A 25,647-nucleotide genomic window follows, 5' to 3' on the forward strand; every position below is an offset into this window, starting at 1 on the left:
CAATCCAGAGTAACAAATATATTTTCACCCAAAACAACACACACATACACACATTTTATATTAAAAGTTCCACAACTGTTTATTACTATACGCTGCAAGCTTCAATATTTTCTAGTCTATTCTAATCCATTAAAAAGGAAAAAATGCTGTTTGTGAGCTATTAAACTAATTTGATGAGCCATTAATGGACCCAAGTCCATAGTTTGAAAAAACACCACTTCTCATAATGTAATCTCCCTACTCTAAGCTTATACAGAATTTTGCACTAAGTGGCATTACTACTTAAATATTTTGCTTATATATAATTCATGACTTGGTTGTTGTTATTTAGTTGCTAGGTCATGGTCCAACTCTTTTGCAACCCCATGGATTGTAGCCCGCCAGGCTCTCTGTCCATGGGATTTCCCAAGCAAGAATATTGAAGTGGGTTGCCATTTCCTTCTCCAGGAGATCTTTCCAATCCATCTTTCCAGGTCAAATCCATGTCTCCTGCTTGGCAGGTGGATTCTTTATCATTAAGCCACCTGGGAAGCACTCAATTTATGACTCTTTTACTGTCACGTCCAAAGAATTTTTTGTACAGTGTTTTCAGTTTCTAGCAGGCAGACACAACACACACACAAATATCAAGCAGATCACTGAGGTAACATCTATTATTAAACAATAACCTTGAGAATTAAAGAGGGGGAGACGAACTTCCTCATGTAATTTCAACTAAGCAGACTAAAGCACCATAAATTCTAGTTAAAGTTCAATTAAACTCTTAAAAATCCTCTCCTACATGTCTGCTAATTCTCTACTGATAAAACTTTAGGAGTGACCTAAGTGAAGCGACTTAGCATGCATGCATGCATTGGAGAAGGAAATGGCAACCCACTCCAATGTTCTTGCCTGGAGAATCCCAGGGATGGACGAGCCTGGTGGGCTGCCGTCTATGGGGTCGCACAGAGTCGGACGGACATGACTGAAGTGACGCAACAGCAGCAAGTGAGTCAAAGGGAGCTGGAGGATATTATCAGAACCCAGAACCACATGTGGAACATTTTCAAAGTACACTAGACCCCTTTCACACACACTGATGTTTTTCTCCTAAAAGTTAAGAGCTATTCGTATAGTCCTTAACCCTTCAAAGTTCCCTCATTACCTTCTACCTTCATCTGGACGGAGGGCTAGAGGGATAATGGCCACTCTTCCATGTTTATTAGTATTTCTGTGCCTGTACGTATCTTCCCTGTCCATTCTTCATTCTTCCATCTTAGACAAAAAGGTAGCTAAGTCCAAAAACCTAAAGCCTTCATTTCTTGCTTTTGATCCTATTCCTTCTTGATATTCAAGAAACCTTGCATTTGCATGTATCCCTGCTCTCTTGTGCATCTCTCCCCTCCCCGCCTCTTTCTGTCTCACAGATGCCTTTAAAAAAAAAATTGAAGCTTGAATTTTGTGCAATTAATATCAGAAAATTTAATTATTTCCTTAAACTGGTGATTTACAACCCTAACTAGTTTTAGGTCCCTAGAATCTGGTTTCTATTGTAAGTATACTCCTGACAATGTACTTTCAAGTATCATCAGTACTTCCTTTTTTTCCATCCTGCTACTACATCAGAAATCGTCACTGTCAGGGGCTTCCGTGGTCATCCAGTGGTTAAGAATCCACCTTGCACTGCAATATACCAGTTCAATCCCTGGTCCAGGAAGATCCCACATTTACAGAGCAACTAAGCCCGTGTGCCACAACTAGTCAGTCAGCATTCTACAGCCTACGAGCTGCAATTATTGAGCCAACAACATGCTGCAACTATGGAAGTCCGCGTGCCTAGAGACTGTGCCCCACAAGAGAAATCACTGCAATGAGAAGCCTGCACCCTGCAACAAAGAGTAGCCCCTGCCTGCCCCAACTAGAGAAGGCTTGCATGCAGCAATGAAGACATACCACAACCAAAAAATAAATCTTAAAAAGAAAAGTCAGTTGGTTGATAGATAGTAAAAACATTTTAAGTTTTTGATTTTTATCCATTTTCTTCATAATGATTTGAGAAGCAGAAATGTTTACGTGAAAATATCTAATTTTTTTATTTATGGTTATTATCTATTACCAAGAAAACTTTGCATGTCCCAAAGTGAAAAAACATAATCTTTTTAAGTTTTATGTTTTTCCACTTAGGTCTATGATTTATCCTAAATTAACATTTGTGTATGCTATGGGTCAGGATTTTTTCCCATATGCTTTTCCTGTTTTATTAATCACCATTTATCAAAAAACAGAAGCAGCAAAATTCTGCATTCACCAATAGTTCTGGTGGGTTTCTCAGGAGGAAATATATATATATTATATATATATTTTATATTTTTATATATAAATATATTTATATATATATTTTGCTTACCAAACACACCAAAACCACACACACACACACACACACACACACACACGGTACTAATATAAAGATAGACATGTAAACCAATGGAATAAAATAGAGAGCCCAGAAAGAGGCCAAGACCATTCCATGGGGGAAAAAACAGTCTTTTCAACAAACAGCATTGGAAAGACTGGATATCCACATGCAAAAATGTTAAGTTGAACACTTTACTAATATCAAATACAAAAATTAACTTAAAATGGATCAAACACTTAAATATAAAGACCTGAAACTGTAAACCTAATAGAAGAAAACAAGGGAAAATCTTCATGACACTGGATCTGGCAATGATTCCTTGGATATAAAAACAAAAGCTCAGCAACAAAAGAAAATATATGTAACTGGACTTTATCAAAATTAACTTCCCTGGTGGTCCAGTGGCTAATATTCTAAGCTCCCAATGCAGGGGACCGGAGTTCAATCCTTGGTCAGGGAACTAGATCCCAAGGCTGAACTAAGAGCTGGCGCAGCCAAATAAATAAGTAAAAATAAATATGAACAGCATTTTTAAAAAAACTAAAACACTTCTGTACATCAAAGTGAAACGTTGCGGATGCGAGCCATGTGCTACGCAGGATTCAAGACCTTTGGAGGAAAGCATTTCGATCTGGGGCCAGAGACGATGCTTGACACTCAGAGCTTTTGTGTAACAATTTTATTAAAGGTAAAATAGATGGAGAAAGCTTCTGACACACATCAGAAGGGGGCAGAAAGAATGTCCCATTGTAGTTTTTAGCAAGTCATATGTCTGTTAGTAAGCTGCTAATGAGATAAGAGAGACACCTCAAGGCTGAGGGAGTTTCACCAGGCCCCTGTCCCACAATATGCATTTTTAAGATAGAATACCACAAGGTATGTCATTCCCCAACCCCGCCAAAAAAAAAAAAATGAATACTGGCTTCTTGAGCAATTATCAGCCCAGGTTTGAGAAAAGAAAAAGAAAGGTTAGTCTAAAACTGAACCAATTTGAAGAAAGGCAGATTGCAAAGCAAATACATAGTTTCATTAACATAGCTTAAGGAAAACATTTACATAAGAAAAACCCATTGGTTAGCTCAAGGTTTGAGAAAAGTTAAGTTCAGGCAGAACCAGGTATCCTCAACAGAGAAGGGAAAAGCCTGCCACTTGTACTGTATTTCCTCCTGCCACTTGGGAACTTCCGGTCTAGCTACCTGTTCAGTTCAGTCGCTCACTCATGTCCGACTCTCCGCGACCCCATGAATCACAGCACGCCAGGCCTCCCTGTCCATCACCAACTCCCGGAGTTCACTCAAACTCATGTCCACAGAGTAGGTGATGCCATCCAGCCATCTCATTCTCTGTCGTCCCCTTCTCCTCCAGCCCCCAACCTTTCCCAGCATCAGAGTCTTTTCCAGTGAGTCAACTCGTCGCATGAGGTGACCAAAGTACTGCAGTTTCAGCTTTAGCATCAGTCCTTCCAGTGAACACCCAGGATTGATCTCCTTTAGAATGGACTGGTTAACCCTCTCAAAAGGATACTATCGAGAAAATAAATGGGAGAAAACATCTCCAAGTCCTATGTCTCATAATGGATTGCCATGTAGAGACTGCAATGCGAGAGACCTGGGTTCAGTCTCTGGGTTGGGAAGATCCCCTGGAGAAGGGAAAGGTTAACCACTTCAGTATTATGGCCTGGAAAATTCCAGGAACTACAGTCCATGGGTCGTGAAGATCTTTTTTGTACAGTTCTTCTGTGCAATTTTGCTACCTCTTCTTTATATCTTCTGCTTCCGTTAGGTCCCTACCACTTCTGTCCTTTATTGAGTCCATCTTTGCATGAAATGTTTCCCTGATATCTCTAATTTTCTTGACGAGATCTCTAGTCTTTCCCATTCTATTGTTTTCCTCTATTTATTTGCTTTGACCGATGAGGAAAGCTTTCTTTTCTCTCTGTGCTATTCTTTGGAACTCTGCATTCAAATGGGTATATCTTTCCTTTTCTCCTTTCTTTTTCGCTTCTCTTCTCTTCACAGCTATTTGTAAGGCCTCCTCAGACAGCCGTTTTGCTTTTTTGCATTTCTTTTCCATGGGAATGGTCTTGATCCCTGTCTCCTGTACAATGTCACTAACCTCCCTCCATAGTTCATCAGGCACTCTGTCTATCAGATCTAGGCCCTCAAATTTCTCAATCCCACTGTATAGTCATAAGGGATTTGATTTAGGTCATACCTGAATGGTCTAGTTGTTTTCTCTACTTTCTTCAATTTAAGTCTGAATTTGGCAATAAGGAGTTCATGATCTGAGCCACAGACAGCTCCCGGTCTTGTTTTTGCTGACTGGATAGAGCTTCTCCATCTTTGGCTGCAAAGAATATAATCAATCTGATTTCGGTGTTGACCATCTGGTGATGTCCATGTGTAGAGTCTTCCCTTGTGTTGTTGGAAGAGGGTGTTTGCTATGACCAGTGCATTCTCCTGGCAAAACTCTATTAGCCTTTGCCCTGCTTCATTGTGTACCCCAAGGCCAAATTTGTTATTCCAGGTGTTTCTGGACTTCCTACTTTTGCATTCCAGTCCCCTATAATGAAAAGGACATCTTTTTTCGGTATTGTCTTGTTGTTCTTGTTGTCTTGTCATAGAACTGTTCGACTTCGGCTTCTTCAGCATTACTGGTCAGGGCACAGACTTGGATTACGTGATGTTGAATGGTTTGCCTTGGAAACGAACAGAAATCATTGTGTCATTTTTGAGACTGCACCCAAGTACTGTACTTCGGACTCAAATTTTGTTGATTATGATGGCTACTCCATAACAATCACCATGGTGTGATCACTCACCTAGAGCCAGACATCTTGGAATGTGAAGTCAGGTGGGCCTTAGGAAGCATCACTACGAACAAAGCTAGTGGAGGTGATGCAATTCCAGTTGAGCTATTTCAAATCCTAAAGATGATGCTGTGATGATGCTGTACTCAATATGCCAGCAAATTTGGAAAACTCAGCAGTGGCCACAGGACTGGAAAAGGTCAGTTTTCATTCCAGTCCCAAAGAAAGGCAATGCCAAAGAATGCTACAATTACTGCACGCTTGCACTCATCTCACACACTAGTAAAGTAATGCTTAAAACTCTTCAAGCCAGGCTTCAGTGATACGTGAACCATGAAATTCCAGATATTCAAGCTGGTTTTAGAAAAGGCAGAGGAACAAGAGATCAAATTGCCAGCATCTGCTGGATCATGGAGAAAGCAAGAGAGTTCCAGAAAAACATCTATTTCTGCTTCATTGACTATGCCAAAGCCTTTGACTGTGTGGATCACAATAAACTGTGGAAAACTCTGAAAGAGATGGGACTACAAGACCACCTGACCTGTCTCCTGAGAAACCTGTATGCAAGTCAGGAAGCAACAGTTACAACTGGACATGGAACAACAGACTGGTTCCAAACAGGAAAAGGAGTACATCAAGGCTGTATATTGTCACCCTGCTTATTTAACTTCTATGCAGAGTACATCATGAGGAACGCTGGGCTGGAAGAAGCACAAGCTGGAATCAAGATTGCCAGGAGAAATATCAATAACCTCAGATATGCAGATGACACCACCCTTATGGCAGAAAGTGAAGAAGTACTAAAGAGCCTCGATGAAAGTGAAAGAGGAGAGTGAAAAAGTTGGCTTAAAGCTCAACATTCAGAAAACTAAGATCATGGCATCCCATCCCATAACTTCATGGCAAATAGACAGGGAAACAGTGGAAACAGTGGCTGACTTTATTTTTCTGGGCTCCAAAATCACTGCAGATGGTGATTGCAGCCATGAAATTAAAGACTCTTAATCCTTAGAAGTAAAGTTATCACCAACCTAGATAGCATATTAAAAAGCAGAGACATTACTTTGTCAACAAAGGTCCACCTAGTCAAGGCTATGGTTTTTCCAGTGCTCATGTATAGATGTGAGAGTAGGACTATAAAGAAAGCTGAGCACAGAAGAACTGATGCTTTTGAACTATGGTGTTGGAGAAGACTCTTGAGAGTCCCTTGGAATGCAAGGAGATCCAACCACTCCATCCTAAAGGAGATCAGTCCTGGGTGTTCATTGGAAGGACTGATGTTACAGCTGAAACTCCAACACTTTGGCCACCTGATGGGAAGAGCTGACTCATTTGAAAAGACCCTGATGCTGGGAAAGATTGAAGGCAGGAGAAGGGGACAACAGAGGATGAGACAGTGGATGGCATCACTGACTCAATGGACATGGGTTTCAGTGATCTCCGGAAGTTGGTGATGGACAGGGAGGCCTGGAGTGCTGCGGTTCACGGTGTCGCAAAGAGTCAGACATGACTGAACAACTTTCTCTTTCACTTTTCATCCAGAATTTATATCCTACAATTCAACAACAAAATCAATCCAGTTAAAAAATGGACAAAGAACTTGAATAGACACTTCTCCAAAGAATACACACATCTGCCCAACAGGTTAAAGAAATGGACATCAAAATCACAATGAGATACAATTTCACACCCATTAGGATGGCTACCATCAAAAAAAGAAAAACGAAAATAACAAGTGTTAGCAAGGATGTGGATAAGTTTGAACTCTTGTGTGTTGCTGGTGGGAATGTAAACTCGGGCTGTCACTATGGAAAATGGTATAGCAATTCTTCAGAAAATTAAAAACATAATTACTACATGATCCAGAAAGTTTCACCTCTGTGTGTGGAGGTAGGTGTGAGTGAGCTTCACTCACAAAGGAAGTAAAAGCAAAGACTCAAATATATATTTGTACATCCATACTGACAGCATTATTATTAACAGCCAAAAGGAAAGAGCACTCCTAGTGTCCATCAATGAATGAATGAATGCATTAATAAAATGTGGTATACACATAAAGTGAAATGACATATCATTTGGTGTTATAAATGAAGGAAATGTCCTTTCTATATTTGAAGGAAATTTAGGCTAGAACATAAGCTCTGAAGACATTATGCTAAGTGAAATATGTGAGACATAAAAAGACAAATACTGTATGATTTTGTTTACACAAGATTCCTAGAGTAGTCAAATGCACAGAGACAGAAAGTAGACTGGTGGATGCCAAGGGATGAGCAGCATGGGGGAATACGGAGATAGTGTTTAATGGGTACAAAGGTTTGCTTGGGGAAGATAAAGAAAGCTCTGGAGATGGCAGTCACAACTATATATCTTAAAATGGTTAAAACGGTCAGTCTTATTTATGTATATTTTACAATTCTTAAACAGAAAAAATAAATTGGACTTGTCAAAAATTTGTATTGGCTAGCTTAAAAAAATTATAAAAAAGGCAAGCAAGAGATTGAGGGAAAATGTTTACAAAATATGTACGTGCTATACATACTACGGGCTTCCCTGTGGCTCAAATGGTAAAGAATCTCCCTGGGTTTGATCCCTGGGTTGGGAAGATCCCCTGCAGAAGGGAATGGCTACCCACTTCAGTATTCTTGCCTGGAAAATCCCATGGACAAAGGAGCCTGGCGGACTACAGTCCATAGGCTGGCAAAGAGTCGGACATGACTGAGCAACAAACATTTTCACTTCACTCATATTATGTCCACTCTTTGGCTTGGAAACTGGTTGCTGGCCCAATGGAATTTAGCAGGGAAGAGGACATCAGTCCCTACTTTCGCACCAGCCACCAATGTGGTGTTTTGCTTCCCACTGTTTCTCCCCTTCATGAGGTGCTAGAGGAAGCGATACAATCAAGGGAAACCAAAACAATTAGTTTCTAATTGAAAACCCTTATGGCTTCCCTGATTAAAGAATCTGCCTGCAATGCGGAAGACTTGGGCTCAATCCCTGGGTTGGGAAGATCCCCTGGAGGAAGGCAGGGCAACCCACTCCAGTATTCTTGCCTGGAGAATCCCCATGGACAAAGGAGCCTGGCGGGCTGCAGTCCATGGGGTTGCAAAGAGTTGGCCACAACTGAGTGAATAAACACACAGGAAACCCTTAATAGAGTTCCCAACCTCACTGCGGTCCTTAACAGCTTGTAACAAGTTTCTGTGACATTTTAAAGAAATGTCCAAAAGCCCCTGGTATAACTCCTGGCACATAACATATGCTTCAGTTCAGTTCAGTTCAGTCGCTCAGTCGTGTCCGACTCTTTGCGACCCCATGAAGCACAGCACGCCAGGCCTCCCTGTCCATATGTTTAACAAATATTAGAATACCTGTCTAAAAATCTAACAAACTTGACCACTAGAGCTTTCCTTCTCAAAATGCAGTCCTTTGATACAACACCTGTTATCACCTCAGATGCATTAAGAAATGCAAAATCTTGGGTTCCACCCCAGACCTACCAAATCAGAATCCATATTTTAACAAGATCCTCAAAAAATTATGTACATCCAAGTTTGAGAAGCACTGCTGTAGAACAGGGGATACCACAACTGTTAAAAAGAGCTTGATCACAAGGTATTTTGGTCCTTGCAGGCCACTGGAAAAAATTATGAAGACACTTATGTAACAAGAGAGAAAAGCCTCCTATACATTTTCTAATGATAAAATGTAAGGTATAATGATATCTGCGTATAGTATTTTATAATAGATCAGGCTGTTAATGGAATGGTCTTGGTGGCAGTGGGCGGGGGGCAAGGGAACATTCCATCTAATTCAAGTTTCCTATCATCAAAATATAAGTACTCCTCTGATAATGATGATCAGATTTTATGGATTTATCTTTGAAAAAAATCTTTTCTGAAAAATAAGTACTGCCGTATGCTGATATTAACCCGGAAGCACATGATTTTAATTGAGCATATTCATTATTTCAAAGGCAGTTAGAGAAGTCTATTAGATTATTCTTGTGATATTTGCCTTTCAGTATGTCATTACAGAGCAGATTAATCACTTCCAATTGAAGGTTAGATAGAAGTTCCTCAAGTGCACAATTAAATTGATTCTGAATTATGGAAACATTCTTTGCACTTGCATCAGTGTCTGAAAAAATGCTGCTGGAACTGTAGTTTGAGGTAGGAAAATATATTCAAGCAAATTCATGTGGGAATGAGGATCTCATTTTGACAGGATGAGAACTGTATAAAGTAGCTTGATGTTATTTGTAATTCAAACATCAGTTACCACTCAAAGACTTTACTGCAGCTAAATTTCACAAATGAATGCTCTTATGCCTTGTAATTTTACATTAAATTCATTTAAAAATATTTCCAACTCCATAGAAAAAGTTAGTTTCCAAAACCAATCAGTATTTGATAATAGTGATTGAGCGCTGTCCTCTTTGTTCAGAAAAATCTCAAACTCAGTCCTAAAATCAAAAAACTGCAATAAAATGTTACCACTGCTAAGCCAGTCAGGATATTCAGCTTCTAACAAAAATGTGCACAGCTGGTGCTAGTTAAGTCCATGAGAACAAATCGAGTTCACCGTTGACAATACTGATTCTGTAACACGTAATAAATTCACACATTTTCAGCAAAGTACCTGCTGATGAATTGTACAATGAACAACAGTAGGATCTGAGCACCTCACATTTTTACAAGCTCTATAAATGTGTCTAACTAAGCCTTTTTCTCTTTCACACGTATTTTTACCATTAACAGTTGTAGCACATCTTACCAGATTCCACTTCAGATTGTACTTAGTGTTTTCTCAACTTTGAAAATATTTTTACCTGAAGTTGTTCTACACAGATCATTCACAGAAGCTGATTTTTCTGCCACTTCAAACTTGGTATTGATGCCTCAAATCAACAACTGAGTAACATCAATAAAATCTGTGGATTCATCAAGAGACAAAGAAAACCACTCTAAATCTTTCGCCTTGTTTTTAAATTGACTATTGATATTGCTTCAAATGTCCTCAACTCTTAAATCAACTGTTCTTGCCAAAAAGTTAATAGTCTAAAACAGATTTATTTTCTCTGGACACATTTCTTTGACTGCTGCAATCAAACACAATTTAATTAACTCACCATCAGTAAATAGCTTTCTTTGCTTGGCTAAGGAATGAGTTGCTCAGAAACTTATTTTGGTGGCAGCCTCATTTTCAACTTTTTATGAAGTTACACTGTAATGAAATGTTCCATTTTAAATGGACTGTTACTTTAAAACTTTGAGAGTTAAGAATACTGTGATGTATGCTTAATCTAGTAATGTCAATATATACTTTATTCTTCTACCACAGCTATAGTGTCACTGCAAAAGATAAGAACAATTTTTTGCTATCTAACTCAATAATAAAATAATACATGCTCCACCGTGCCCAAGAGTTCATTGTTCTCTATTTTTCTTGTTCTGACATGATGAGTATGCATATATAAATACTGAAAATTTTATTTAAAAAAACTAAATATTACAGACTGGAAATACACATGGCACTCAAAATACTGTCAAGGTGTAACTGCAGCACTGAAATTCGTAGTGAACCAAAGCAGTAGGAAGTGAAGAGAATGCCATACAGGATCTCTGTCACAACTACCCAGCTTTGCCATTATGAAGCAAAAGCACCTCTTGTTCCAATAAAACTTTATTCATAGGTACTAAAATTTGAATTTCACATGTCACAAAATGTTAAGTCTTTTGATTATTTTTTAAATCAGGAGTCAGGTCATTTGCTAACTCCTGTTATAGCTAACATGCTTCAAAAGTTTTAATCTTTTATGACATCAAACTGTCATTTCGGATACATCCAAAATTTGGACCCTTAATTCTAAGAAGTGAGATTTTTCTTAAGAATAAGTAATTTTACCATGATCCATTAAATTCTTCAATATACAATAAATGTTTATATTTTTGAAAAAGAAAAAATTACAGAAGACACTATAAAGACCATACCATCCTTAAAAGAAAATCCCATCCCAAATACAACCACCTATCTCCAAGCTATGCTACTATTCTCACTAAACTGCTCCCCACAATCTACCATAAACCCAAAACTTCACACAAAACATAACAAGAGATGTGACTACTCAAATTAGAGCTCAATCACATCCTATTTTATGAAGAGCAACTTTAAGAAAACAACATAAACAAAACCACAATTTGACCCACTAGTGTCTGTCATGGTCCCTTCTAGTACGTTTTCTCTCTCTCTCCCTCTCTTTCATACATACATTCCCAAACTCACTCAATAAATGTTAATTACTATAAAAATATGGTCTCCCAAGGCAGTCATTCTGAAACAGGATACCTATATTAGCAGCTCTGGTTGGTCAACATTACTTTATTTAGCACCAATTTTTAGACAATGAATCAATTTTTCATTATGCCATTTTTAAATTACCTGAACTCTTCATCTTCCTTAACAGATGATGAAAAAAAAAAAAATCTAGAAAGCATGTTTTCAAAAGGTTAAAACCAGAACACCAGTTAACAAAAAGTAAAAGAAATGAGTTTGCTCAATAAGACACTTTAATATTAGTCAACTGCTACTCAGCTATTACTTCACATTTTTTTTAATTCAAAACTTCCTTTACTCTGAAAGTATTTTAATTCATTCTAGATTTTGTTACTTTTCACATTACATATGATAAGCTGATTTATACAGAACAGTAAAGTCTTTCTTCAATTAATACTTTTCACATTATGCCTGATAAGGCAGAGAACTGTAGATTAAAAATAGAAATAAAGTTAGAAAAGTTTTCAACAAGATAAAATATTCCATTTAAATCATTCCTTTTCATTAGTTTTTAAAATGCATTTGAAAGTACAGGAAACAAAAAGAATTCAACAACTTTACACTGTTGAACACTCTAGAATTACTTTTGACTCATCTTTAAACATTCACTCTAACATGGTTAATAAACAGAACATACCTATTTTCATATACAGTATTTTGTATCACGTATTTAATGGATATACTCATTATTTTTGTTGAATACACTGCATTCTATCATTTATTCCACTGTCTGGTCCTCTATTTAAAATCAAATATTCTAATTTTTTGGCGGTTAAATAAATAAGTTAAATGAGCTACCACAAGAGTAGCCCAATTAATTTCCTAATAAACTTTCTCTCCCAGGAATCCAATGAAAATATCACCTACATTTTTATAATGATTTAAAATATTAACATTTGGACATTTAATCCATTTAAAATTTAACTCTATATATCCAGAATTTTTTTCAACAGTTAACAAATATAATTTCTCACAAATTCAACATTTCCTCACTGATTTGAAATAACTCTTTAGTCATGCATCACGTTCCAATATAAACATTGATGTGTTTCTGTACTTAATTCAATTCTGTTACACTAAACTATTTCTGAACCATATATATCTCCATCCTATCGCTCTACACAAATATTTGTGTATTATATACATACACATAAATATTTTACCTACAATGACTGAAAAAGTAAGCATACAAAGCCAGATTCTTAAACCTATTCTATTGATATACATTCAGTAACATAAGCCTGTGATAAAGAGAAAACGGATCTGATCTAGAGTCACTCCAAGTCAGATCAAAATGCCTTAAAGATAAGGGGTGAGATATTAAACACTTTAATTTATAACCCTTCCAGCAAAGGATTCAGACAACCCGAGACCAAATTTTAATGTATGTACCTTGCATCAGAAGTAAGGCACAGAGTTTTTGTTTAAGCTTCTATACTGTCATGACCTTGGAGCATGAGAATAACTTAATTTCAATTTTATTCTTATAAATAAAAAAAAAGTCTGAGCTAATTTTTGTCTCATCAAAAATAAAACACACACACAGACAGACAAGTTGCACACACACAGGAGGCCAAGTTCCTTTCTCCCTCCATGTTTCAGCTTCTTTATGTACAGAATGGCAATAATATAAGTATGTACCTTATAGTTGCTAAAGTAAAACAATATGAAGAGTTTTGAACTATACCTGACACTAAGTAGTCAATAAATGTAAATATCTATGTATGCTAAAATACAAGTGCTCAGTAAAAACTGCCATCTATAATGTATATAAGCTCTCTTCCAGCTTTCCCCCTTAAGTCAGAAGTTCCTGGTAGGTAGAATGGCATATATTTCAATGCCTAATTTCTTTCATGTATTAATAACATAACTAACTCCTTTCCCTTGAGCTTAATTTACTTTAAAAATCAATCTCTGAATAGCATTGAAACATGTATATTATCATATGTAAAACAGATCACCAGTCCAGGTTCGATGCATGAGACAGGGCGCTCAGGGGTGGTGCACTGGGATGACCCTGAGGGATGGTATGGGGAGGGAGGTGGGAGGGGGGTTCAGGATGGGGAACACATGTACACCCGTGGCTGATTCATGTGAATGTATGGTAAAAGCCACAATATTGTAAAGTAATTAGCCTTCAATTAAAATAAATTTTTAAAAATACATGTTAAAAAAAAAAACAATCTCTGCTTCCATTTATACACACACACACATAGATATAATCTTAATACTAGTCTATTTTTCTATTTTACCACATACTTCTTTAAAAGATAAGGAGATTGAGACAATAGAGGTTAATGCCTTTTGTCAGAACTTATATCCACTCAACTAAGCATCCTTGCTCCAAAAAGAACAATCCAAAAGGAGGGGGTAAGGGTATGAGTGAGAAAGAGAGCATGCAGAGACAGCACGTGACTGCACACGTAAGAAGGAATATTCTCTAAAATTACATCAGTCTACCATAATAATATAATGCATGTATATATTTTAGTAAAATTGAAATTTCTTTACAAACTTAACTTCAACTTTTATGCTAAAACTGATGAGTACTGAAGCTGTCTAATGGGTACATTAAGGTTCATTGCAATATTCACTCTACTTCAATAAATTAGATTTTTCTCATAATAAAAAGGTAACTTTTATATTTTCCCACGTTTGTGAAGAAATTTGTGTTTTAAGGGCATTTGCAAATTTAAGAATCAGAAAGTTATCTGGGGCTTCCCCGGGGATACAGTGGTTAGGAATCCACCTGCCAATGCAGGGGATGCAGGTTCCAATTCCAGTCTGGGAAGATCCCACATGCCCCCAGGGCAATTAAGCCTGTGTGCCACAACTACTGAAGCCCTAGAGCCCTAGAGCCTGTACTCCATGGGAGAAGCCACTGCAATGAGAGGCCCAAGCACCAAAACTAAGGAGTATCCCCTGCTCTCCGCAACAAGAGAAAGCCTACACACAGCAACAAAGACCAAGCACAGCCAAAAATAAATGAATAGTTAAAACAAAAAAGAAAGAAAGTTACTTGGCACCCACTACTACTGTCAAGACCCTACACTGCTGCTGCTGCTAAGTCGATTCAGTCGTGTCCGACTCTGTGCGACCCCATAGACGGCAGCCCACCAGGCTCCGCTATCCCTGGGATTCTCCAGGCAAGAACACTGGAGTGGGTTGCCCTTGCCTTCTCCTGCTGCTGCTGCTAAGTCACTTCAGTTGTGTCCGACTCTGTGTAACCCCATAGACGGAAGCCCATCAGGCTCCCCCGTCCCTGGGATTCTCCAGGCAAGAACACTGGAGTGGGTTGCCATTTCCTTCTCCAATGTGTCAAAGTGAAAAGTGAAAGTGAAGTCGCTCAGTCGTCTCCGACCCTTAGCAACCCCACGGACTGCAGCCCACCAGGCTCCTCCATCCATGGGGTTTTCTAGGCAAGAGTACTGGAGTGGCTTGCCATTGCCTTCTCCTGCCTTCTCCTACTTCCTGTTATTTTACATTTTCTTGTTCTTTCTTACTCTCTCTCCCTTCTTCCCTTTTCTCTATCATTGTTTCCTTCTTAAACAGATGATGCTCTAAGTTCAAGCAAATCCTGGGGGTCTAGGACGTTACACATCAGGGAGCATGGGGCTTACCTTCTTCCTAAACTGCAGCGTTCTGTGCAAGGAGTTGAGCTCACTTGCTCAGTCATGTTCGGTTCTTTGTGACCCCCATGGACTGTAGCCTGCCAGGCTCCTGCGCCCATGGTATTCTTCAGGCATGAGGGCTGGAGTAGGTTGCCATTTCCTACTCCAGGGGATCTTCCTGACCCAGAGATCAAACCCATGTCTCTTGTGCCTCCTGCACCTCAGGCAGATTCTTTCACCACTGTACCTAACCTGGGAAGCTCAAGACACTACACTGGTTACAGATTTCTACCCTATGTTCTTCCAATCATACAAAAACAATTTTCCACATTATTATGTTTTCATGCACATATTTTCATGGCTACCTAACTTTACATTAAAAGGATGTACATTAATGTTTAATTATCCTATTATTGATGACTCAAGTGGTTTCTAATATTTTGCTATTAAAAATAGTGCTACAACAAACACCATCCTACCTAAAATGTTTGTTTGAATGCAGGGTTATTTCCTTAAAACAATGACGCCTAAAGCGTTGATAGGAAAGACAACTGTAAATATTTATTCTCTCTCTCCAGACTCACCCTAGCTATCTCCATCCAGTCAATAAGCAACCATGCAGAAAAAGGTTAACACAATGGACCTGAGGATGCTATCCCAGCAAAGAAATTCTCACCTTTCTTAAACTAATAAGGGTGGCTCACAGTGCTGAAATTATACAATGTACTATAGCTAGGAAGAAGATGCTCCAGTAAAAATTTTTGAGTGCAGAGTAGTCTCCAGCAGACTTCCCTGGACAGACACATTGCACACAGGTTGCTCAAATTTCACTGCTGGGGGACATGTGTTCACTCCCTGCATCCTCTCTTGCAAGGGAGAGAACACAGGGAAGCCTAAATATGGATCCCAACAGGCTCTACCTACTCTTGTGAGGGAGAGAACACAGGGAAGCCTAAATATGGATCCCAACAGGCTCTACCTACTCTTTTTCCCCTTATGAACCAGCTGTTCATCTTTACTATGTTACCATAATATATCTCAACTATGAATACAACTATAGTGTAAGCCCACTAGTCTATCAAAACTGACACAGTATCTGAAGCCCAAAGACAACTCCAAGACAGGCTGAAAGAACACCTAGTCACTAGTGAGGCCCCGGGTTCATAGCTCTAGGCAAGAACCAGCAATTATCCTACTTTTTGAGGTTATGGAGAACCCTCGAAGTAAGGTTACGTTACGTATCTCCTCCCATGCCAAGACACATTAAATGCTTCTTAGTTCTGAAACTCCTTGGCAGACAAGTCATCCTGAGTCTGCAGCTGTATCAAAGAGCAGGTTATTATCCTCCTCTCACAAGAATATAGCTTCAGCAAAAGAGCAACTGGGAAAGGGGCAGCCGAACAGATTTGGTCTCTGAAATATCCAGATCTATTAAAGAACGAGAAACACATAGAAGACTCTCAGAAAGTATTTGTTGAATGAATAAATGAGTATTCTCAGTTACGCTTTTACAAAATCCTTAAATTCAAGAAACCTAGTCAACAAAACATAACTAAATTCGTACCTCAGTTCCACCACCTGCTAATTCTCAACTTGTTCCCTCATTCATAAAATGAAATAGCCATCTAACTTGCACTTTGAAGATGAATGTAATACTATGTACGGATAAGCTCCCTATAGCATAAACCAGACAAATGATGTGACAGATTATATTTAGAAAAGCAAGAAACTATAATTTCCTTGAGATAAACGGGTTGTTACTGTTGTTCAGCAGTGTCTGACTCTTTGCAACCCCATGGACTGCAGCACACCAGGCTTTCCAGTCCTTCAATTCCCAGAGCTTGCTCAAATTCATGTCCGTTGAGTCAGCGATGCCATCAACCATCTCATCCTCTGTCATCCCCTTCTCCTCCTGCCTTCAATCTTTCCCAGCTTCAGGGTCGTTTCTAATCAGTCGGCTCTTTGCATCAAGGAGCCAAAGTACTGAGCTTCAGCTTCAGCATCATTCCTTCCAATGACTATCAGGGCTTATTTCCTTTAGGATTGACTGGTTTGATCTCCGTGCTGTCCAAGGGACTTTCAAGAGTCTTATCCAACACCACAGTTCAAAAGCATCAATTCTTACGCACACAGGCTTCTTTACGGTCCAATTCCTATATCCACGAAGGACTACTAGAAAAACAATAGCTTTGACTAGATGGACCTTTGCCTATAAAGTAATGTCTCTGCTTTTTAGTACACTGTCTAGGTTGGTCATACCTTTTCTTCCAAGGAGCAAGCGTCTTTTAATTTCATGGCTGCAGTCACCAAATGCAGTGATTTTTGGACCAAAAGAAAATAGTCTTTCACTGTTTCCATTGTTTTCCATCTGTATGCCATGAAGTGATGAGACCGGATGCTATGGTCTTCATTTTTTGAATTTTGAGTTTTAAGCCAGCTTTTCCATTCTCCTCTTTTACCTTCATCACAAAGCTCTTTAGTCCCTCTTCACTTTCTGCCATGAGAGTGGTGTCACCTGCCTATCTAAGGTTATTGATAATTCTCCTGGCAATCTTGATCCCAGCTTGTGTTTCATCCAGCCTGGCATTTTACATGATGTACTCTGCATATAAGTTAGGCAAGCAGAGTGACAATATACAGCCTTGATGTACTCCTTTTCCTATTTGGAACCAGTCTGTTGTTCCATGTCCAGTTCTAACTGTTGCTTCCTGACCTGCATACAGATTACTTAAGAGTAAGGTCAGGTGGTCTGATATTCCCATCTCTTGAAGAATTTTCCACAGTTTATTGTGATCCACACAGTCAAAGGCTTTGGCATAGTCAATAAAGCAGAAATAGATGTTTCTCTGGAATCCGCTTGCATGTTCGATGATCCAGCAGATGTTGGCAATTTGATCTCTGGCTCCTCTGCCTTTTCTAAATCCAGCTTGAAGTTCATCTGGAAGTTCATGGTTCATGTATTGTTGAAGCCTGGCTTGGAGAATTTTGAGCATTACTATACTAGTGAGTGAGATGAGTGCAAGTGTGCAGTAGTTGGAGCATTCTTCGGCATTGCCTTTCTCTGGGACTGGAATGAAAACTTACCTTTTCCAGTCCCATGGCCACTGCTGAGTTTTCCAAATTTGCTGGCATATTGAGTGCAGCATCATCTTTTAGGATTTGAAAGAGCTCAACTGGAATTCCATCACCTCCACTAGCTTTGTTCGTAATGATGCTTCCTAAGGCCCACTTGACTTCACATTCCAGGATGTCTGGCTCTAGGTGAGTGATCACACCATCGTGATTATCTGGATCGTGAAGGTCTTTTTTGTACAGTTCTTCTGTGTATTTTGCTACCCCTTCTTAATATCTTCTGCTTCTGTTAGGTCCATATCATTTCTGTCCTTTACTGAGCCCATCTTTGCATGAAACTGACTTAGTAGAAGCAGCAGCAATTGCATGAAATGTTCCCTTGGTGTCTCTAACTTTCTTGAAGAGATCTCTAGTCTTTCCCATTCTATTCTTTTCCTCTATTTCTTTGCACTGATCACTGAGGAAAGCTTTCTAATCTCTCCTTGCTATTCTTTGGAACCCGGCATTCAAATGGGTATATCTTTCCTTTTCTCCTTTGCTTTTTGTGTCTCTTCTTTTCACAGCTATTTGTAAGGCCTCCTCAGCCAGCCATTTTGCTTTTTTGCATTTCTTTTTCTTGGGGATGGTCTTGCTCCCTGTCTCCTGTACAATGTCATGAACCTCCGTCCATAGTTCATCATGCACTCTATCACATCTGGTCCCTTAAATCTATTTGTCACTTCCACTGTATAATCGTTAGGGATTTGATTTAGGTCATACCTGAGTGGTCTAGTGGTTTTCCCTACTTTCTTCAATTTAAGTCTGAATTTGGCAATAAGGAGTTCATGATCTGTGCCACAGTCAGCTTCTGGTCTTGTTTTTGCTGACTGTATACAGCTTCTCCATCTTTGGCTACACAGAATATGTATTCAATCTGATTTCGGTGTTGACCATCTGGTGATGTCCATGTGTAGAGTCTTCTCTTGTGTTGTTGGAAAAGGGTGTTTGCTATGACCAGTGCGTTCTCTTGGCAAAACCCTATTAGCCTTTGCCCTGCTTCATTCGGTACTCCAAGGCCAAATTTACCTGGTACTCCAGGTGTTTCTTGACTTCCTACTTTTCTATTCCAGTCCCCTATAATGAAAAGGATATCCTTTTTGAGTGTTAGTTCTAGAAGGTCTTGTAGGTCTTCAAAGAACCGTTCAGCTTCTTCAGCATTTCTGATCAGGGCATAGACTTCGATTACTGTAATATTGAATGGGGGTGGGAGGAGACGGGGACGACAGAGAATGAGATGGCTGGATGGCATCACCGACTCGATGGACATGAGTTTGAGTGAACTCCGGGAGTTGGTGATGGACAGGGAGGCCTGGCGTGCTGTGATTCATGGGGTCGCAAAGAGCTGGACATGACTGAGCGACTGAACTGAATATTGAATGGTTTGCCTTGGTAACGAATAGAGATCATTCTGTCGTTTTTGAGATGGCATCCAAGTACTGCAGTTTGGACTCTTTTGTTAACTATGATGGCTACGCCATTTCTTCTAAGGGATTCTTGCCCACAGTAGTAGATACAATGGTCATCTGCGTTAAATTCACCCGTTCCAGGCCATTTTAATTCGATGATTCCTAAAATGTCGATGTTCACTCTTGCTGTCTCCTGTTTGACCACTTCCAATTTGCCTTCATTCATGGACCTAACATTCCAGGTTCCTATGCAATATTGTTCTTTGCAGCATCAGACTTTACTTCTACCACCTGTCACATCCACAGTTTGGTGTTATTTTTTGCTTTGGCTCTGTCTCTTCTTTCTTTCTGGAGTTAGTTCTCTACTGATCTCCAACAGCATATTGGGCACCTGCCGACCTCGGGAATTCATCTTTCAGTGTCCTATCTTTTTGTCTTTTCATACTGTTCATGAGGTTCTCAAGGCAAGAATACTGAAGTGATTTGCCATTCCCTTCTTCAGTGGACCATGTTTTGTCTGAACTCTCCACCATGACCCATCAGTCTTGATGGCCCTACACGGCATGGCTCATAGTTTCACTAAGTTAGACAAGGCTGTGGTCCATGTGATCAGATTGGTTAGTTTTCTGTGACTGTGGTTTTCAATCTGTCTGCCCTATGATGGAGAAGGGTAAGAGGCTTCTGGAAGCTTACTAATGGGAGAGACTGACTGGGGGGAAACTGGATCTTCTGACGGGTGGGGCCATGCTCTGTAAATCTTTAATCCAATTTTCTGTTGATGGTCAGGGTTGTGTTCCCTCCCTGTTGTTTGACTTAAGGCCAAACAAAGGTGGAGGTAATGAAGATAATGGCAACCTCCTTCAAAAGGTCCCATACAGGCACTGCTGCACTCAGTGCTCCCAAACCTGCAGCAGGACACTGCCAACCCACTCCTCCACCAGAGACTCCTGGACTCTCATGGGCAAGTCTGGGTCGATCTCTTGTGGGCTCAATGCTCCTTTCCCCTGGGTCCTGGCATGCACAAGGTTTTGTTTCTGCCCTCCAACAGTCTGTTTCCCCAGTCCTGTGTTAGTTCTGGCAGCTCTATGGGGGGTTAATGGCGACCTCCTCCAAGTGGGCTTATGCCATTACCCCTGCCCCTGCGGCAAGCCCCTGCTGACCCGTCCTCCTCGGGGGACGCTCACACACGGCTCTGGCTCAGCCTCTCTGGGGCTCTGGGTCCTGATGCCACAAGGCTTGTTTGAGCCCCCTGAGCATTTCTGGCGGGTACGGGGTTTGACTGCACCCTTGCTATGGTCGTGCTAGGGCTTCTTCTTCGTCCTTGGATGTGGGGGGTCTTTTTTGGTGGGATTCAACATTCTCCTTTTGTTGGTTGTTCAGCAGCAAGTTGTAATTTTGGAGTTCTCACAGGAGAAGATAAGGGCACATCCTTCTACTCTACCATCTTGGAGTCAAAGTTATTTATTTACTTTGTAGAAATCTAGCAAGATATCCTTAAATAATAGTTAAAATATGCAATAAAACTGCTGAGAACTTAATAAATGAAAAGTTTGCATCAACTTTATCACTTTCTTGCTATAAGTAAGTTCAATGGGGTATGGTGGAGGTTGTCATTAATCATGTTAACTATAATGATAACCAAAATGCTTCAAACATCAAATTTTTGACAGTTTTCTATACACCCAAGTATCAATGTTTCAGTTGAAAACTTATTTATAGAAAATTTAAGACAACAACATCTAGGAATTCCCTGGTGGTGTGGTGGTGAGGACTCAACGCCCAAGTTCAATCCCTGGTCAGGGAACTAAGATCCCACAAGCCACAGGACATAGCCAAAAAAAATTGTTAAAACTTAAAATACTTAAGAGGCTTCCCTAGTGACTCAGATGGTAAAGAATCTGCCTGCAATACAGGAGGCCTGGGTTCAATCCCTGGGTTGGGAAGATCCCCTCAAGAAAGGAATAACTACCCTTTCTAGTATTCGAGTCTGGAGAATTCCACGGACAGATGAGGCTGGTGGGCTACAGCCCACGGGGTGGCAAAGAGTTGGACATGACTGAATGGACTTAAAACAACATACTTAATGTATTTATTTTGGATTCAGAAAATAAAGAGTAACTACTAAAAATTGATTCCAGCACGAAGACCATCATACTATGGTATCTAAAAGAATCTCTATTTCAAATCTTCAAATTTCAGACGTCAGTGTCTTGGGAACAAACTGAAATATTTTCAGTTCAGTTCAGTCGCTCAGTCGTGTCCGACTCTCTGCGACCCCATGAATCACAGCACGCCAGTCCTCCCTGTCCATCACCAACTCCCGGAGTTCACTCAAACTCACCTCCATAGAGTCGGTGATGCCATCCAGCCATCTCATTCTCTGTCATCCCCTTCTCCTCCCACCCCCAACCTTTCCCAGCATCAGAGTTTTTTCCAGTGAGTCAACTCGTCGCATGAGGTGGCCAAAGTATTGCAGTTTCAGCTTTAGCATCAGTCCTTCCAATGAACACCCAGGATTGATCTCCTTTAGAATAGACTAGTTGGATCTCCTGGCAGTCCAAGGGACTCTCAAGAGTCTTCTCCAGCACCACAGTTCAAAAGCATCAATTCTTCGGCGATCAGCTTTCTTCACAGTCCAACTCTCACATCCATACATGACCACGGGAAAAACCATTGCCTTGACTAGATGGACCTTGGTTGGCAAAGTAATGTCTCTGCTTTTTAATAAACTATCAAGGTTGGTCATAACTTTCCTTCCAAGGAGTAAGCATCTTTTAATTTCATGGCTGCAATCAGCATCCACAGTGATTTTGGAGCACAAAAAAATAAAGTCTGACACTATTTCCACTGTTTTTCCATCTATTTCCCATGAAGTGATGGGACCAGATGCCATGATCTTTGTTTTCTGAATGTTGAGCTTCAAGCCAACCTTTTCACTCTCCTCTTTCCTTTCATCAAGAGGCTTTTGAGTTCCTCTTCACTTTCTGCCATAAGGGTAGTGTCATCTGCATATCTGAGGTTATTGATATTTCTCCCAGCAATCTTGATTCCAGCTTGTGCTTCTTCCAGCCCAGCATTCCTCGTGATGTATGTACTCTGCACAGAAGTTAAATAAGCAAGGTGACAATATACAACCTTGACGTACTCCTTTTCCTATTTCAAACCAATCTGTTGTTCCATGTACAGTTCTGACTGTTGCTTCCTGACCTGCATACAGGTTTCTCAAGAGGCAGGTCAGGTGGTCTGGGATTCCCATCTCCTTCAGAATTTTCCACAGTTAACTGTGATCCACACAGTCAAAGGCTTTGGCATAGTCAATGAAGCAGAAATATATGTTTTTCTGGAGCGCTCTTGCTTTCTCCATGATCCAGCGGATGTTGGCAATTTGATCTCTGGTGCCTCTGCCTTTTCTAAAACCTGCTTGAACATCTGGGAGTTCACGGTTCACATATTGCTGAAGCCTGGCTTGGAGAATTTTGAGCATGACTTTACTAGCATGTGAGATGAGTGCAATTGTGTGGTAGTTTGCACATTCTTTGGCATTGCCTTTCTTTGGGATTGGAATGAAGACTGACCTTTTCCAGTCCTGTGGCCACTGCTGAGTTTTCCAAATTTGCTGGTATATTGAGTGCAGCACTTTCACAGCATCATCTTTCAAGATTTGAAATAGCTCAACTGGAATTCCATCACCTCCACTAGCTTTGTTCGTAGTGATGCTTTCTAAGGCCCACTTGACTTCACATTCCAAGATGTCTGGCTCTAGGTCAGTGTTCACGTTATCGTGACTATCTTGGTCGTGAAGATCTTTTTTGTACAGTTCTTCTGTGTACTCTTGCCACCTCTTCTTAATATCTTCTGCTTCTGTTAGGTCCATACCATTTCTGTCCTTTTTACACCCACGTAAAAATCCTGATCGTTTTTTCCCTCTGCTGTTGCCTAATATAAAAAACTAAAGGAGACAATGCACATAAATGCAAGTAATTTTTACTTATGAACTATACAATCCTTGTAGTAAATAAACGCCATAGTAAAAGTAAACTTTTGCAGTAATAAGCTAAAATAAAGGGTCCATAGTATCAAAGATATGACCTCAGCTAATTAACTTTGCTCTCTCCTAAAAAGACACACTGATTTAAATTTTATGACCAAACAATTCAAAATGTCTTTCTTTATAATAAATTTTAAGAAACTTGAGCAATTATTAAAACATATTACAAAGAGAAAACTGTTCTGGTTCCAACCCATCACTCAGTCGTGTCCGACTCTTTGCGACCCCATGGACTGTAGCCTAACCAGGCTTCTCTGTCCATGGGATTCTCCAGGCAAGAATACTGGAGTGGGTTACCGTTTCCTTCTCCAGGGGATCTTCCCGACCCAGGGATTGAACCCGGGTCTCCCGCATTGGAGGCAGACGCATTAACCTCTGAGCCACCAGGGAAGCCCATAGTATCAAAGATATGACCTCAGCTAATTAACTTTGCTCTCTCCTAAAAAGACCCACCAATCTAAATTTTATGACCAAAATATTCAAAATGTCTTTCTTTACAATAAATTTTAAGAAACTTGAGCAATTACTAAAACATATTACAAAGAGAAAATGTGATAAAAACATGTGACAAATGGCTTATATTCTTGGTAATTAAACATATACAAGTAAAATAACCTGGAATTCCACTTAACAAATCTAATACTTGTAAAATATACTAAAACTAGAGCAGTGATGGTCCAGTAATCTAGTTCATATGTGTTGTTGATGGTACTGTAAACAGGTACAACTCTTATAATACAATAACATCCAGAAAGAAATTCATATTTTTTTACAAAATAACTTGAACTGAAATAAGTACAATGTATCAGGCCTGAAAAAGCATCTTAAGTATTGTATTTAACAACTCTAGAAGTCTATTTCTGAGACCAAAACAGTTCTTTACAATAAGCTGTTGCTCACAGCTTATAATATAATTATCTAAAACTAAAGTAACAAAACAAAGACATATGTCACATTTTTTACCTACAGTGGAAAGAAATTAAAACAAAGAACTGAGAAAACAGCCAACCTTAAAGGTACAGCAAGTACATCCATCAACAAAATGAGCCAAGATTGGTTTGAGATGGCAGAGTAGTAAAAGGACATGCACACATCTTCCCCTGCCAGAGCACCAAAATTCCAACTGGCGGGTGAACAACCATCAACATGAAGACACTGAAACCCACCAAAAGAAGATACCCCACATCCAAGGAAAATGAAGAAGCCACAATCCAACAGTAGGACAGGCACAATTGTGATAAAATCAAATCCTACACCCACTGGGTGTGCGACTCACAAAGTGGAGAGCAATACCAAAGAAGTTCACACTGTTGTGAAGCTTCTAGGCCCCACAACAGGCTCCCCAGCCTGGAGATCTGGCGAAGGGACTGAGAATCCCCAAGGATTCTGACTTTGAAGGCCAACAGATTTGACCACAGAGCTTCCATAGGACTGGAGGAAACATAGACTCTTGGAGGGCACAAATAAAATCTTGTGTGCACCAGGACCCAGGGAAAAGGAGCAGTGACCCCACAGGAGACTGAGCCTGACCTACCTGTGTGAGGGTCTCCTGCAGAGACATGGGTCGGCACTGGCCTGCCAAGAGGGCGGGGGTACAGGCAGCAACAGTGCTGGGAGATGTGTCTTGGCATAACTCCTTTTGGAGATCACCAACAGCCCTACTTTAGCAGTCTATAGACTCCAGGACTAGGTCTCAAGGCAAACAGGGAGGCAAAATCAAGGCAAACTAACAGGGTGGGAGCACAGCCCCACCCATCAGCAGAAAATTGGATTAAAGTTTTAGAGAGCTCAACCCTGCCCACCAGAACAAGACCCACTTCTCCCCACAGCCAATCCCTCTCATCAGAAGCTTGCACAAGACTCTTATCCTCATCCACCAGAGGGAAGACAGAAGAAATAAGAACTAAAATCCCATCAGCCTCCAGAAC

The 25,647-nt window shown here is 40.0% G+C and overlaps 1 protein-coding gene across 1 annotated transcript in view; it reads right to left on the minus strand.

Moving 5' to 3' along the window:
- TLK1 (tousled like kinase 1) overlaps positions 1–25,647 on the minus strand; it is a 193,612-nt gene that overhangs the window by 122,030 nt on the left and 45,935 nt on the right. The window lies entirely within an intron of this gene.

The sequence above is a fragment of the Moschus berezovskii genome, chromosome 2 (assembly GCF_049115385.1).
Source record: "Moschus berezovskii isolate FMDL1 chromosome 2, NW_MosBer_1.0, whole genome shotgun sequence".
NCBI lineage: Eukaryota > Metazoa > Chordata > Mammalia > Artiodactyla > Moschidae > Moschus > Moschus berezovskii.